We start from the raw sequence: 16,188 nt of genomic DNA on the forward strand, positions 1-16,188 counted from the left end.
GAAATAATGTAATTCTATTTCAATTAAAAAAAATAAAATTTCTAAAAATTGAGAAATTCAAGTTGAAATGAACACAGAAATATTCACATTCACATCCATCTCAGTAAAACATTAAAGAAAAATGAGAAAAGGAACTTTTGAAGAGAAAAATGTGAGGGCAGCAACTTAAAGTGTGTTCCAATAATATTTAAAGCTCCTTTCCCATCAAAACATATAGACTCTAGAGGCACTGTGGTGTTTTGAATAACAATGCTCCGCCCATTGGTTCATATATCTAAATGCTTAGAGAGTGATGCTTTTTGAAAGGATTAGAAAGTGAAGTCTTGTAGGAGGAAGTGAGTCACTGGGGGTGGGCTTTGGGGTTTCAGAAGCCCAAGCCAGGCCCAGCTGATCTCTCTTCCTGCTGCCTACAGACTGGGATGTAGAGCTCTTAGATTCTTCTCTAGCACCATGCTTCCTGCCATGATGATAATGGACTAATATCCTGAAACTATAAGCCAGCCCCAATTAAATGTTTTCCTTTATAAGAGTTGCCACAGTCCTGGTGTCTCAATGAACAGCAATGGAACACTGACGAAGTCAGGCAAGATAATTTTAAAATGTTGAAACCCAAGTAAACAAGAGCATCCAAAAAAATTTGAAAAGCACTACCACACACACTAAAACAAGCAAAACTGGAACTTTTCCCTCCAAATATCTTTACACATAAAGATTGATAGAAGAACATTGAAATTCAGGAAATAAAACTATAGATTTATGGTCAGTGACTTGTTAAAATAGGTGACAAAAATTTGTCTATGAGCTAGAAAATTTGCATACACTGCTATTTCAGAAGCTCTAACTTTGATTCCTAGCACCCACCCTGGCGTCTCACTACCACCTGTAACTCTAGCTACAGGGAATTTGATACCACTGACTTCCTAGGGCATCTATACACACTTTTACATACCCACATACACACACACACACACACACATGCACACACACACAATTAAAAATAAAGTTAGATCTAAAAAGGAATTGTTAATTTATCAAGGAACAGTAATCTTTTAAAAAATACCATAGGATGAATATAAAAGAATAAAAATGATTTCCTTGAGAAATTAGCTCAAAATGGATTAAGAATCTGAGAAATTTAAACAATAAACCTCAAAGGAAAAAAAATCTTCGTGACTTTGTTGCACCATATGATCTTGGTTCTCCTGGAACTTTATTGCTAAATAGATACACACCACTGCTCTTTATGGAGTTCCTGGTCTAAGGGAGCGAACAAAATCTCTTTGTAAGAGTATCTGGTCTCAACTGGACATTACTTCCTTTTTAGGAAATGTAAATCATCTTTGTTTTGTTTGGCTTGAGAATTAAAATTGGCTGAACACTCAACTTCACCCTTGTTACTATGCTAGTTGGATTATTTTGGCAGGTAAAAGATTATTGACCTTGGAGGTTTATGTTAGAGCTCCCTCTTGTTACAGAACTAAGGTGAATATGGCTCTCTTCTAGCCTTAGAATTGTAAAAGGGCAGGCACATTGTCAAGGACCAGCATCCTGATGTTCCCTTTTTGAAACAAGTGACTAAGAAAAAGCACAGGGGTATCTGAAATTCATATAAATCATATTAACTGTGAAATATGATTCAATATATTCCTTTGCTGTGTTTCCACTGCTCAATCAGCCAAATGCTTGCTTTTCAAGAATTAATAAGTAAGCTTCTGGCCATTTATATATTTCATAAAATGATTATTGAAAAATGGGGACAAAATAAAATTAGCAATATTAAATCACATGTTAATTCTACAACTTAAAAAAATAGTGAAAGTTACGACTTCTTGTCCAGGATTGTTTGGGTAATCCTAGGTATTTTGTGCTTCCATATGAATTTTTGAGATTTTTTTTTGCAATTTCTATGAAGAAGTAGGCTGTAATTTTAATTGATAGTGTTTGTATTAAATCTACAAACTGCTTTTGGTAGAATATCCATTTTCACAATATTAATCCTACTATGCTATTACAGACTCCTGATTTTTGATAGAGAGAGCAAAAACACTTATTAGAGTAAAAGTGGCCTCTTGAACAAATGGTGCAGGTCAAACTGAACAGTTACATGCAGAAGAATAAAACTAGATCCTTGTATTTCACCCTGCCCAGGACTGAAGTCCAAATTGATCAAGGATCTCAACATTAAGACCAATTACTATGAATCTGTTAGAGGACAATGTAGGGAATATGCTTCAACTTACAGACATAGTCAAGGTCTTTCTGAATAGTACATTAGTGAAGGAATTAAGGCTAGCAACTGAGAAAGGGGGCCTCATGAAACTAAAGAACTTACGAACAGTAAAGGACACTGTCATTTGTGTGAAGAATTATAGAACAAGAAACAGTCTACTAGCTACACATCTGACAGGGGTTGGTATCTAGAATATGTAAATAACTCAAAAAACTAAACTCCAAATGTTCACGTTTGCTTTCCATTGGTGTGATAAAACTGACCAAAACAAACTTGGAGTGGAAAAGGTTTATTTCACTTTGCAGGTTACAGTCAATCCTTGGAGGAAGCCAAAGCTGGAACTGGAACAGGAAGCTATATGCAGGAACTGGCACAGATATCAGAGAGGAATATTGCTTGCTGGCTTGCTCTCCAGGTTCATGTTCAGCTATGTTATACCATTCAAGACTGCCTGCCCAGGGGTGACACTGCCCACAGTAGGTTGGGTCTTTCCACATCAATCATAATCAAAAAAATGTCCCACAGACTTGCCTGCAGGCCATTCTGTGGGAGGCATTTTTTTCAATTGAGATATCCTCTTCCCAGATGACTCTAACTTGTGTGAAGTTGCCAAAAATCTAGCCAGCACACCATGAAAACAAACAACTTAAAATTGGGGTGTGGGACTAGATAGCTGTCAAAAGAAGGAATACAAATGGCTGAGAATTCTTTTTTTAAGTTCAATATCTTTAGCAATCAAGGAAATGAAAAATAAAACTACCTTAAGATTTTATCTTACCCAGTCAGAATGATTAAAAAATATATATATATATAACATTTAATTTTAAAATATATTAAATATATACCAAATTAAATATATTAAATAAAATAAATTGATTTGAAAAATTAAAAAAATTAAATATAAATAAATGTGTTTATTTAATATACATATTAAAAAGGACAACAAATGCAGGCATAGCTGTGGATAAAACTAAAACAGTTACCCACCATTGGTCAGAGTACAAACTGGAACAGTCACTATGGGAATCAGTGTGGAGGTTCTTCAAAAAGCTAGAAATAGATCTACCACACAGTCCAACTACTCCGCCCTTGAGCATATATCTAAAGGAGATCACATCTGACTACAGAGATACCTACTAATCCATCTTCATTTCTGCTCTATTAACAAAAACCAGGAAATAGAAACATCTTAGATGTCTGTCAACTAATAAGTGAATGGATAGTGAACATATGGTGTCTAGGGAGCAGAGGAAGCCCTAAATGAGTGAAGTCCTCAGTGAATGTACAGTTTGGCATGAACATAGTCTTTTAAAGACTCCAAGGCCAACTGGCCCATGGTAAATTGGCAAAGCCATTACCCATATGGAACAGGCTCCAGAGGAGTGGCAAAGCCCAAGTATGAGTGTTCATGAAAGATTGATCAGTGTGTGTGCAGCAACTGCAGCTTCATTCTCCCAGAGGCTTACTGCCTGAGGTTACTCTGCTACAGAGATCTCCTACAGAGGTGAGTGATCACCCTCCTATTGTGCTATACCTAATAAACACACTGAGGTTCTGAGTTACATAAGTTAGAGAACCTACCTGATTCAAGGTTCACTATATGAGTCTGTATGTCTGTTCATTCTTCATTCCCCCGCCAACCCAGCCAGGGTTCTAGGACACAAACCACCGAGGAAGTGCCAGTTGTAATTATACATACTATTATCATTCATATGTAATGAAAAATTAAATTATAAAAGTTGCAGGTAAATAGATGGAACAGCAAATATTCATCCAAATCGAGATAACTCAGAGCCAGAGAGGCAAATGTTACATGACTCATTTATTTATTTATTTATTTATTTATTTATTTATTTATTTATTTATTTTTTATTAATTCATTTATTTAGTATCCTGACCACAGTTTCTCCTCCCTCCTCTCTTCACATCCCCTCCCCTCCTATCCACACCCCCTTAATCCAGTCCTCCTCAGTTCAGAAAGGGACAGGTCTCCTGTGGGTATCAACAAAGCGTGGAATATCAAGTTTCAGTAAGACTAAGCACCCCCCTTTGTATTTAGACTGGGCAAGGCAATCCAGTATCAGGAATAGGTTCCTAAGAGTCAGCCAAAGCATTAGGGACAGCCCCTGCCCCCATTGTTAGGAGTTCCACAAATAGACCAAGCTACGCAACTGTCACATGTATGTAGAGGACTGAGGTTGGTCCCATGCAGGCTCTCTGGTTGTTGGTTCAGACTCTGTGCGTTCCTATGAGTCAGGTTAGTTGTTTCTGTGGTTTCTCTTGTGATGTCCTTGACCCCCTGGCTCCTACAAGCCTTCCTCCCTCTCTTTGGCAGGATTCCCCAAACATGGCCTAATGTTTGGCTGTGGGTTTCTGAATCTGTTTCCATCAGTTACTGGATGAAGGCTCTCTGATAACAGTTGGGGTAGTCACCAATCACATCACAAGAGATAGTCAGTTCAGGCTACATATCCACTATTACTAGGAGTCTTAGTTGGGGTCATCTTTGTAGATTCATGGGAGTTTCCCTTGCATCAAATTTCTACGTGACCCCCTAACCCCCCACCCTTTTCCAGTCATCTCCTTCAGTACTTTTCCCCTCCACCCACCTCCACCTAATTCCTTCAAGTTCCTATCCTCACCTGACCCCAGTCTACCCAGGGGATTTCTTGTATTTCCCCTTCCCAGGGTGATCCATGTGTCTCCCTACTTGGGCCCTCCTTGTTACATAGCTTTTCTGGGTCTGTGTGTTATAGCATGATTATCCTTTACTTTATAGTTAATATCCACTTATGATTGAGTGCATACCATGTTTGTCTTTCTGGGTTTGGGTTACCTTACTCAGGCTGATTTTTTTTCTAGTTCCATCCATTTGCCTGCAAATTTCATAATGTCATAGTTTTTAACAGTTGAGTAATACTCAATTGTGTTAATGTACCACATTTTCTTTACCATTCTTCAGTTGAGGGTCATCTAGATTATTTCCAGGTTCTAGCTATTACAAATAAAGCTGCTATTAACATATTTGAGCAAGTATCCTTGTGGTATGATTGAGCATCCTTTGGATATATGCCCAAGAGTGATATCACTGGGTCTTGAGGTAGACTCATTCCCAATTTTCTGAGAAACAGCCATATTGATTTCCAAAGTGGCTGTACCAGCAATGGAGGAGTGTTCCCCTTCTTCCACATCCTCTCTAGCATGGGCTGTAATTTGTGTGTGTGTGTGTGTGTGTGTGTGTGTGTGTGTGTGTGTGTGTTTGGTTTTTTCAAGACAGGGTTTCTTTGTGTTGTTTTGGTGCCTGTGCTAGATCTTGCTCTGTGACCAGGCTGGCCTTGAACTCACAGAGATCTGACTGGCTCTGCCTCCTGAGTGCTGGGATTAAATGCGTGTGCCACCACTGCCCGGTTCATTTGTGTTTTTGATCTAAAGATCTCCCATACTCATAAATCAGTAGGATTAACATAGTAAAAATGGTCATTTTACCAAAAGCAATCTACAGATTCAACACAATCTCCATCAAAATTCCAATACAATTCTTTATAGATCTTGAACGAACAACAACCAACTTCATTTAGAAAAAACAAAACAAAACAAACAAAAAACCCAGGACACATACAACAATCCTGTACAATAAAAGAACTTCTGGAGGTATCACTATCCTTGATCTCAAGCTCTGCTACAGACCCATAATAATAAAAACAGCATTGTATTGGCATAAAAACAGACATACTGATCAATGGAGGCAAATTGAAGATCCGGTTATAAATCCACACACCTATGGACACATGAATTTTGACAACGAAGCCAAAAATTTTACAATGGAGAAAATAAAGCATCTTCAACAAATGGTGCTGGCATAACTTGATTTTGGCATGTATAAGAATGCAAATAGATCCATTCTATTACCCTGCACAAAACTCAAGTACAAGTGGATCAAAGATCAAATCCAGTTACACTGAACCTGATAGAAAAGAAAGTGGGGAATAGCCTTGACTGCATTGGAACAAGAGACAATTTCCTGAATAGAACACCAATAGCACAGATACTAAGATTGACAATTAATAAATGGGACCTCATGAAACTGAAAAGCTTCTGTAAGGCAACGGAGACTTTCAGTTGGACAAAACTACAGCTTACAGAATGGGAAAAGATCATCAATCCCACATCTGACAGAAGGCTGATATCCAAAATATGTAAAGAACTCAAGAAACTAGGCATAAAAAAACAAACAATCCATTAAAAATGGGGTACAGATCTAAACAAAGAATTCTCAGCAAAAGATTCTCAAATAGTAGAGAAACACTTAAGGAAATGTTCAACATCCTTAGCCATCAGGGAAATGTCAATCAAAACTCTGAGATTCCATCTTACACTTGTCAGAATGGTTAGGATCAAAACCAGGCATGTTTCTTCTTATATGTAGGTGCTAACTTTGAATATTTCTGTATGTGTACCTAGCCTGGAAAATCCATAGAAGGCAGGAAACAACTAACTGAAGTGGGAGGTGATTTCAAGGGAAAAGGGATAGAATTTAGGTGATCTAAAGGGAGAATGGCTAATAATGTATCATTAAAGGTTTAAATGGGGTGGGGAATGAGAGGACCAGGTAGAGGAGGAAACATGGTGGGATGAGGGCTTAAAACTAATGTTAGAGTCATTTGAAAAAAAATATGGAAATGTAAATTGAAAAACCTTCCTAAAATATACTCATGTACATACATAAAAGGAGTTTAAATGAATACCCAATAACAGGGAACACTGCCTCTTCCAGACACTATAAGCTGTCAAATAAAAAAATCCCAGTGCCAGGAATGGGTTATCTCTTTTTAAGTTGTTGATCAATGTAGCCCACAGACCACACCCTTCCCCACAAATGGCAGGATGCTGCCATTGCTCTTGGGTACCCTCCATTGTAAGAGGTTATTGAAACGTTAAAAGTCTGGATAGGCCTGCATTATCCCAGACCAAAACCCCTTTATTCCAGAGTGGGTTCTGCTGTCAGCATGTGAGACACATGTCCTGCTGCCACATGGTCATGTGATGGGTGATGACTGAGTGCTTCTCAACTTTCCTATTCTATAAAGTCCAGGCAGCAACTCCAAACACAGAATGTGAAAAAGGATGATGGACAAGGGGAAGAGGCGGGTCAGGCTACTCTATGATATATGCAATAGCAGCTTTCAGGTGCCTACCCTTGAATCAATCTATTTATAAATCAACATTATTGACCTGGATTACTCCATCATGAGTTAAATGTTAAAAATGAATGACTGCATTTTTACCTGAATTAAAAAAAATCACTATCTGCTAGAATATGGGAGATACAAGCTGACTGATAATTTATTTGTGAAACATGCAAATACCAAATTCTGTCAGAAATATCAACAAATTGGCATGCCAGACACACCAGTTGTAACCCCTTCACCTAGGAGTGCAAAAGAAGAAGGCATCCCTAAGTATGGCAGACACACTAACAAGTCACTTGTGGGTCCTCACTATGAGCTTTGTCCAGGTCTCCAGTTTCCAGCTCAGATACATGTTCTGCCCATGAAATTCAGCTAACTTAAAATTGACCCTGGAAATGACTTGCCTCTGGGACATACCTTTGACATCTCTGCCTATACAGCTCAGTGCCTGCAGTTTATAGGACTTTTCCCTTTTTTAGATTATAATTTAACAATATTTCTCCCTCCCCTTTCCTCTTTACAAGCCCTCTCATATAACCCTCCCAGCTCTCTTTCAAATTCACGACTTCCCTATAACAAACTCTCTGTCTCTGTCTCTGTCTCTGTCTCTGTCTCTGTCTCTCTCTCTCTCTCTCTCTGTGTGTGTGTGTGTGTGTGTGCGTGTATGTGTGTGTTTCCTAAATATGCCGTGTTAGCTCCCTATAATGCTACCTGTAGATATGTTTTCTGGACTGACTATTTGGTACTGGACATCCAATTGGTGTGCTCTCCCCTAGAGAAGACCATTTCTCCCAATCCTAGCTTTGCTTAGTTTTCTATAGTTCTTTGTGTGGGGCTGAGGCCTCGTGGTTTTTTCTGTTTAGTTTGGCATGTTCATTGGTGTCATCCTTGTTCAGCTCATGTTTGGACAATCATGTTGTTGAGAATTTATGGGAGTGGCTTCTGATATTATTAGGAGACACAATTATACAGCAAACTTCCTGATCCTTTGGCTCTTACGATTGTCTGTTTCCCTTTTACACAATGTCCTCTGAGCCTTAGGTGTTTTGTAGATGTATCTATTGGTACTGGTATCCACACCTTTCCATTTTGATTGGTGGTTGTCTATAGTAGTCTCTGTTGCAAAGAGAAGTTTTCTTGATGAGGGGTAAAGATTACACTTATCTGTGGGTAGAGGACAAATGTTTATAGATTGTTGTTAGTGATTATGCTTGTTTAGTAAATTGGTAATTGTAGATTCTCCTCCAATAACCATGACTTCACTAGCACCGAGTAGTTAGTAGGTTTCCAGGACCAGACATAGGCTCTCTCTTGTTGAGAAGATCTTAAGTACAATTAGAGAGCTGTTGGTTACCACCAAAGCATGCATGACACTACTGTACTCTTAGGGTGATTGTGCCATGCTGGTTGTTGATGTGGTTCATAGGTGTCATACGTACGTGGCACTTTTGGTTACCTCTCTCTCTTGGAAGCTTGCAAGATGCTTCCTGGGACCATGTAAGGTAGTCCTTGCAAAGGAAGTGTTCAGGTTAGCTCTAGCTCAGGGGTATTTGGGCCCTGTGTCCAAAGTGCATGGGGTTTTCAGCAATAGGGACTTAACATTATACCTCTGGGGCATAGCCAAGGTCAACAGCAATAGGTTGTATGTTTTGGAAGTCTCTTGAACAATCCTGGACAACTGAAAAGAGCACTTCTCCTGTCTGGTATTGGGGTTTGTGTTAGATGGTCTTTGGCTTTTGGGGGAATACTATCAGCCCAAATTAGGAAAGTTTACAAAAACTATATATATATATTTATATGAAGTTTTTTTTTTAGTAAATAGTTAATGGTATGATTCCCGTGGCTTTCTCAGACTCCTTATTGTTCTTTTACCCACCTCCCTCCTGTCTTTAGCTCCCTCTCCCTTCCCTAAAGAGCCCCCTTTTCCCATTTATTCCCATCAGATCACTTATATCCTGCTATTCCTCTCTCTGTCATCTCTATTTCTCCCTGGTCCCTCTATCTTAGAAGTGGTTCTGTTTTACTTCCCTGGTTTCTTTAGTTACTACAGGCTATGCACTCACATCTGCAGATTTGGAGCTAGGTTCCTCCAATAAGAGAAAACATGTAGTGTTTGTCATCGGTCTTCTCATCTGATCTTCTATAGACTTCTCCGTGCTGGTTTCAGCTATCCACCTCAGACTTCAGGATTATTTCTCCTTACTCTGAGTCCTCTTCAACCAATTTTTAACTGCTCTGTAATGTACATATCCATAAAAGCACACACACACACACACACACACACACACACACACACACACACGGTGTGAAGGGTAATGTCTGATGTGAGAGGTAGTATCAGTTAATAGTAGTGATGAAGAATGGAATCAAAGAACTGTAATTACCATGACTAGCCATTAAATGAAATTATCGTTAATCATTAGTGGTAAGTTGCAGCTAAAGAAACTAACATAGATTGTGAATTTATTGTTTTTTTCAGCAAGTTCTGACATCGTGGAAAGACACAAATATATCTGCCTATAGTTCTGAAATCATTACAGAGGTTTTCAAGCTTTTTACATCTGTCCCATCACCTTGTCATCAGGAGTGAGTATGTGTATGTATGTGCATGGTGTTGATGTGATACCCAGGACGAGTTTATCCATCAGGTTGACTGAGATGTAGATGATAAATGATCAGCAAGTTTGGAACCTCAAAATGTTTGGTTTGCTTGCTTTGTTTGCATAATGTCAATGGTTTCAATTCATAATGCAATTTGTGTCATCTTAAACATTGGCTTCCTGAGTGTCTTGTTATCAAAATCTGGGCACTGACATGAGTGAGATCTAGAATCATGAGCCAAATTAGAAGTGAGGTGTGTGTCCCATATTGTAAAGTTTTAGGAATAACTAATCATTTTTTTTTTTTACAAATGGTTTTGACTATGTTCATCTGTGTAACCTAAATCACTGAAATCACATTATAACAGAAAAATATTTTATAATAATATTAATGAAAGATAAATTTGAATGAAGCTTTTATATATTTATGAGTCTGTCTTATCTAGAATACACATAATAGAACAATCATCAAATATAATTTAAAGCTATTTGTAGCCATACATTGATTAGTGACAGGAATATGTTCTGAGAACTGTCATCAGGTTATTTTGGTCATTGTGTCAGTATTATAGAGCAGTATTTAACACTTCATACCTAGCTTAGATGGTGTAACATTTTACTTCTAGACTACAAGCCTGTGCAACACTTTACTGTTCTGAATACTGTAGGCACTTTTAGCATGTTGAATATTCATGTGCCTAAATATAAATCATAAATTAAGAATGAGTGGGGCATGCAGAACTGGAAGGAACTCTTGATGAGGCAGTGAATGGCGAGTGAGTGTGAAGACTGCAGGTACTTTGAGAGCACCGTAGACTCAATTACGACCTTCACTTGGCCATTCTAAACTGAAAAACAAAACAAAACTTTGTTTAGTAATAAATTAACTGCTTACTGTAACTTCATTAAATTATAAACATTTAAATCATTTTAACTTCTTGTTTTATCATGACATTTAACTGAAAATGGACCAAATACAACTATATTATTTTCTTTTTTGTACACTTACTCTGTGAGCATTTTCCATGTAACTTAAAAATTACTTTAGTTTTATAATTCTTTTGTTAAAAGTTGTGACATAAGGATACACAGAGAAAACCTGTCTCAAAAAAGTAAAAAAAAGAAAAAGAAAAGAAAAGAAAAGTAATAATGTGACGGAAGCCCGGCCTGGTAGAACATGCTATAAGCCCAGTACATGGGGGGAGGATTGTGAGTTTGGGGCTAACCTGCATTACATAGTTTCCATCTAGCCTGGGCTTTGCTATACTACTGTTACAGAAAACCAACCATAGAAACAAGCAAACAAAAAGCTGCAAAAAACCAAGACACAAAAACAACAGCACCAAAATCATGAATACCCCTGTCATCCACCTCCACATCCTGTCCCACTGGGAGTCATTGACGACATCAGCATGTGTGGAGCTGTCACTTCCCATGGCTACAGCACCCTCTTCTGGATCCCCCTGAATCTGCTGAGGTTCATCTTGAGGAGCAGTCCCTTTTCAGAATGGTTTATTCCTATTTTCATCATAGATTCCTTTGTAAGCATAAAAGACCCCAAGAACATTTCTCTCTGCTGATGAAAATCTTTCTGCCTTTAGTTGAACATTTTCAAATGTTTTAAGGACCTTCAAAGCCCTCAGTGTGGATTTTTCTTTGGAGTTACTCTTTTTCTTCTTTTCTCTTTTGTTTTCCTTAGCTACACATCCTTCTGATCTAGTTGTAGCAACCCCTTATCTGTCCAGTTTTCAACACTCTTCCCTGTCATCTGCATTCACACCCAGCACAAAGTTGTTTTCTGTCTCAATCACAGCTTAGTTGATTTTTGCAACCTTCTTATTCTTGGCAAATCCTTTGAAGTCATGGATGAACCTCTTCTTCCAGATGCCACTCATACACTCCTTGCTGACATCACCTCAACCCTAACAAGTTCCTATATGCAGATATGATGGTGTAATCCTTCCATAACTGTGCCAGTGTCTTCCCAGTCCTTTGCAGAAACAGCGTCCTTACAGGGTTGTGAGTGCAACACCCTAGTGTATTTCCTTCATCTATTAATGGAATTGAAGAACTTGTGTTTGGAGGTAGAAATACAACTTTAATATTATGATGAAGATTGCCTGTGGAAAGAGCTCCTGTGACAGCATTATCAATAATAAGAAAAATTTTTAAAGTTTCGCTGTTCTCCAGATGATACTTTGCCATTGCATTGGCTAGTTACTCAGTAGTGTACCTTGGAAGAGGGATTGGGCCATTCCTGATGTCTTGTTTCTGAGGTGTACTGAGTATGTGCTCAGTGACATGTTTGAAGGGGCTGTAGCTTTCACTGTGCTAGATCACAAAGGATTTCTTGTACCCTACAGCACCTCCCTGAAGCTGGACTGTGATCCTTTCCTTAGAAGCCTGGCATTAACTTGCGCTGTTTACAGGTGAAAGTTCAGAATTAGATCAGTTTCACTCATGTTGAAAAGTTGTGCTGACAGGAAGCAAGCAAGATTTCTCATCTGCCTTAACATCACCATTTACAGACATCTTTCATGGTTTGGTAAAAATTACACTTTCAATTTGTTTTACCAAACTAATGAGTTGATCATTTAAACAGATTTAGAAAATACTTAGCAACCATTGCCTTTTTCAAAAATTTAAAAAATATGTGTATATGATAAACACTTCGTGAATTTTTTTTTTTTTTTTTTTTGGTTTTTCGAGACAGGGTTTCTCTGTGTAGCTTTGCCCCTTTCCTGGAACTCACTCTGTAGCCCAGGTTGGCCTCAAACTCACAGAGATCCACCTGGCTCTGCCTCCTGAGTGCTGGGATTAAAGGCATGTGCCACTACCACCCGGCTACTTCATGAAAATTTCTTAACAGCCAAAGCCAACAAAATTATAAGGTCATTGTTAGAACTACTAAATGCCTTTAAATTGCTGAACTATAGATGAAGATAATTCTTTTCTTCATGTATTCATTCATTTTTTTCATAAGTTAGTATATGGTGCATTCTCTGTCCAGCATCAACAACGTTTTTGTGTTTTAAAACATTTTAATATTAAAAGTAATATATTTCATTATGACATCTTCATATGAATGGTCAATATACTTCATTCTCATTTGTTCCCCTGCTACATCATGTGATGAATGGTTTCTTGAACCATTTAAACCTCCTAGACATAGCAGTAAATTAAACATCTTAGTCAGGTCCTGCCATTTATTTATTTGTTTGTTTGTTAACACAAGGAACATGTGACTTTGATTCTGATGTCATGGTACTAAGAAGGATGCACTTTTATATATGGTCTTCAACTCAAATCATTAGAAGGCCTATCTTATCAGTTATGTTTTTTTTCTTTAATTTTAAATCTTCTAAATTAAATAAGCTTTCATCACCTTGTCCTTGTTCTTCAAGGTCATAGGTATGATGGGAGTGGACATGCCTGACCAGCAGGCAACACTATCACTGGTTATTCTTGTTAGTCTTTTGTGACTTTTAGTTTGTCCCCAAGACAACTACCTAATGTGGCCTCTTACTGCTTTTGCAGAAGAAGACATTTCCCAGCACCCACATGGTGACTCTCAATCATCTGTAACTATAGTTCCAGCAGATCTGGTATAATCACAACCGTCTGTGACTACAGCTCCTGCAGATCCAGTGTAATCTCAACTATCTATAACTACAGTTCAGGCAGATCTGGTGAAATCACAACCATCTGTAACTACAGTTCCAATAGATCCAGTGCCGTCTTCTGATTTTGGCAGGTACCAGTCATGTACTTGGTATACATGTATACATGTAGGTAAAACATTCACACACATAGATTTTCAAAAAATTGTAAAAGACTTACAAACTGAATTCACAAATGCATAAAAAGACTATATACTCTGAGCAAGTAAGCTTCATCTTAAAGATGCAGCTATGGTTCACACTACATAAACTGATAAAAAGAATCCATGATCTCAAAGGCAGAAACTATGTGATCATCTAATTAGATACAGAAAACACTTTTGACAAAATCTAAAATCTTTTCATAAGAAAAGTCCTGAGGAATCTAGGGATGTGGTATAGATGTAAAAAATGACTTTTAGAATAGGATTCCATTTGCCTATGAATAAGGTCAACAACTGACAAGTGGGACTTCATAAAACTAAGAAGCTTCTGCACAGCTAAAGGAGCAATCAGGTGAAGAGGAAGCCCACAGAAGGGGAGATAATTCTTTCCATCTATACAACTGACAGAAGATTAATAAAAAGGGAACTCAAAAGAAAAAAACAGTCAAAAAGAAAAAAGAAAAGAAAAGAAAACAACAACAATAATAAAACCCTAATGATTTATTAGAAAAATGGGCCTGGGAAAAAAGAGCTAAGAGAAATCTTTAAAAATGTTCACCATCCTTAGCAATTATGGAAATGCAATAAAAACATCAGTTATTTCATCTTACCACAGCATGGTAAAGATGAACAAAAGAACTGACAACAGATGCTGGAAGGAGTGTCAGGGGAAGGAAACCCTTACTTACTGTTGGTGACATTGCAAACTGATGTAGCTACTATGGAAATCAATGTGGAGAATTCTCAAGAGGACAAAAATAATCTACCATATTACCCAGTTATGCTACTCCTGAGCATATGCCCAGAGGACTTCACATCTGACTCTACAGATATTTGCTCAACCATGTCCACTGACACTCTATTCACAATAGCAAGGAAATGGAAACAACCTAAATACCCTGCAAAAGATGAATGGATAACGAAAATGTGGTTCATATCTATTATGGAATGCTATTCAGATATAAAGTAAAATGAAATCATGAACTTTGCAGGTAAATGATGGAACCAGGAAAGTTCATATTGAATAAGGTAACCTAGACACGGATACATCCTATGTTCTCTCATCTGAGACTCCTAGCTCCAAATCCTCAGATGTGAGTACATATCCTGGAGTAAATGCAGAAACCAGGAAACTTAAAAAGGAACTATTGCTAGGGTGTGGCATGGGAGAGCAATAGAGAAGTGAATGGTAGTATACAAGTGATGTGATGGGGGAAAATGTGAAAATGTGAGAGAGGCTAGGGATGGGGGAGGGAGATAAAAACAGAAGAAGAGAGATGGGGGTATGATGGTAAAATAACAGTAAGAATGTCTGAAACAGTCATAAAAAATCATACTATTAAACTATTTACCAAAAAATCTATAGCATGTAAATCTGAGTATACAGACAGGCACATATATAGTTTAAATAAATTTTCTCACCTAGGCTCACATTATTTCCCCCAAGAGCCAAAGACCACCTAATAAAAACCCTAAATGCCAGGCATGAGAAGTCCTCGTTTGAGTTGTTGGTCAGGCTTGTCTAAGACACCCCTCAAACATACAGCTTACTGCTATTGCCTTGGCAGCCCACCAGAGGTAGAAGGTGAGTCCCTACTGTTCAAGACATCATTCAGAAACAGAGCCCAGAGGTCCCTGAGATGGACCTGACCTGTATTTCCTCCTTGAGGACTAGCTTTCATGGTACTCAAAAGCTCTCTGCAAGTCTCCAAAGTATGGAAGTAACCAATAGTTCTACACAGCTATGATGCTGAAGAAACACAAAAACAAGCAGCATGGCACAGGAAACCTAAGGATGCAGTAGTGGCGTGTGTACCCTGGTGGTCACATGAGAGCCAAAGTTACACTTTAAGTTTTAATTACTATGCCCTCGAGATCCATGAAACACAAATGCCTCTGATCTGCAAGCCCCTTGTCCAAGGACTGATAGTTTCTGAAATGCTAGAGGCTATTTTTTATGGGAGATAACAAGCCACACATTTTTACTCCCCTAAACAAGTTTGTTTGACCCAACTGCACTGGATGTACTTGATCACATGTAGGCAGGAAGTATGCAGGCAGGACGTATGTCAGGATGTATGCTTGTCCCTGATTGGACCTGATGGGAAATGCAATTAATTATGGGTTTCCCTTCTTAAGACCTTGCAAAACTTGATTCTGGGCCATTTCCCAGGAACCTGGGTATGCACCTGGCCAGAGTCCATCTACCTGGCTGGTATTTAATTAAAGCTTGCTTCAAATTTGGTTTCAGATTGTGGTAGTGGTCTTATTCTCTATCGGTGGGATTAACAGTAACCAACCGCTCTCTAATTTCATTTAATATCTGCTCAACAAGAAGGAAATTGT

At 38.2% G+C, this 16,188-nt stretch overlaps 1 long non-coding RNA gene across 2 annotated transcripts in view; it reads left to right on the forward strand.

Annotated features, from left to right (window-relative positions):
• The window catches only part of LOC119088177, a 57,222-nt gene extending 41,370 nt beyond the window's left edge, over positions 1-15,852 (forward strand). For both annotated transcript variants that reach the window (XR_005091774.1, XR_005091773.1), the window contains exons 3-4: positions 9,899-10,005; positions 13,557-15,852. This is a non-coding gene — a long non-coding RNA (uncharacterized LOC119088177). The remainder of the gene's footprint in view (positions 1-9,898; positions 10,006-13,556) is intronic.
• Positions 15,853-16,188: the final 336 nt, after the last annotated feature.

The sequence above is a fragment of the Peromyscus leucopus genome, chromosome 6, assembly GCF_004664715.2.
Source record: "Peromyscus leucopus breed LL Stock chromosome 6, UCI_PerLeu_2.1, whole genome shotgun sequence".
NCBI lineage: Eukaryota > Metazoa > Chordata > Mammalia > Rodentia > Cricetidae > Peromyscus > Peromyscus leucopus.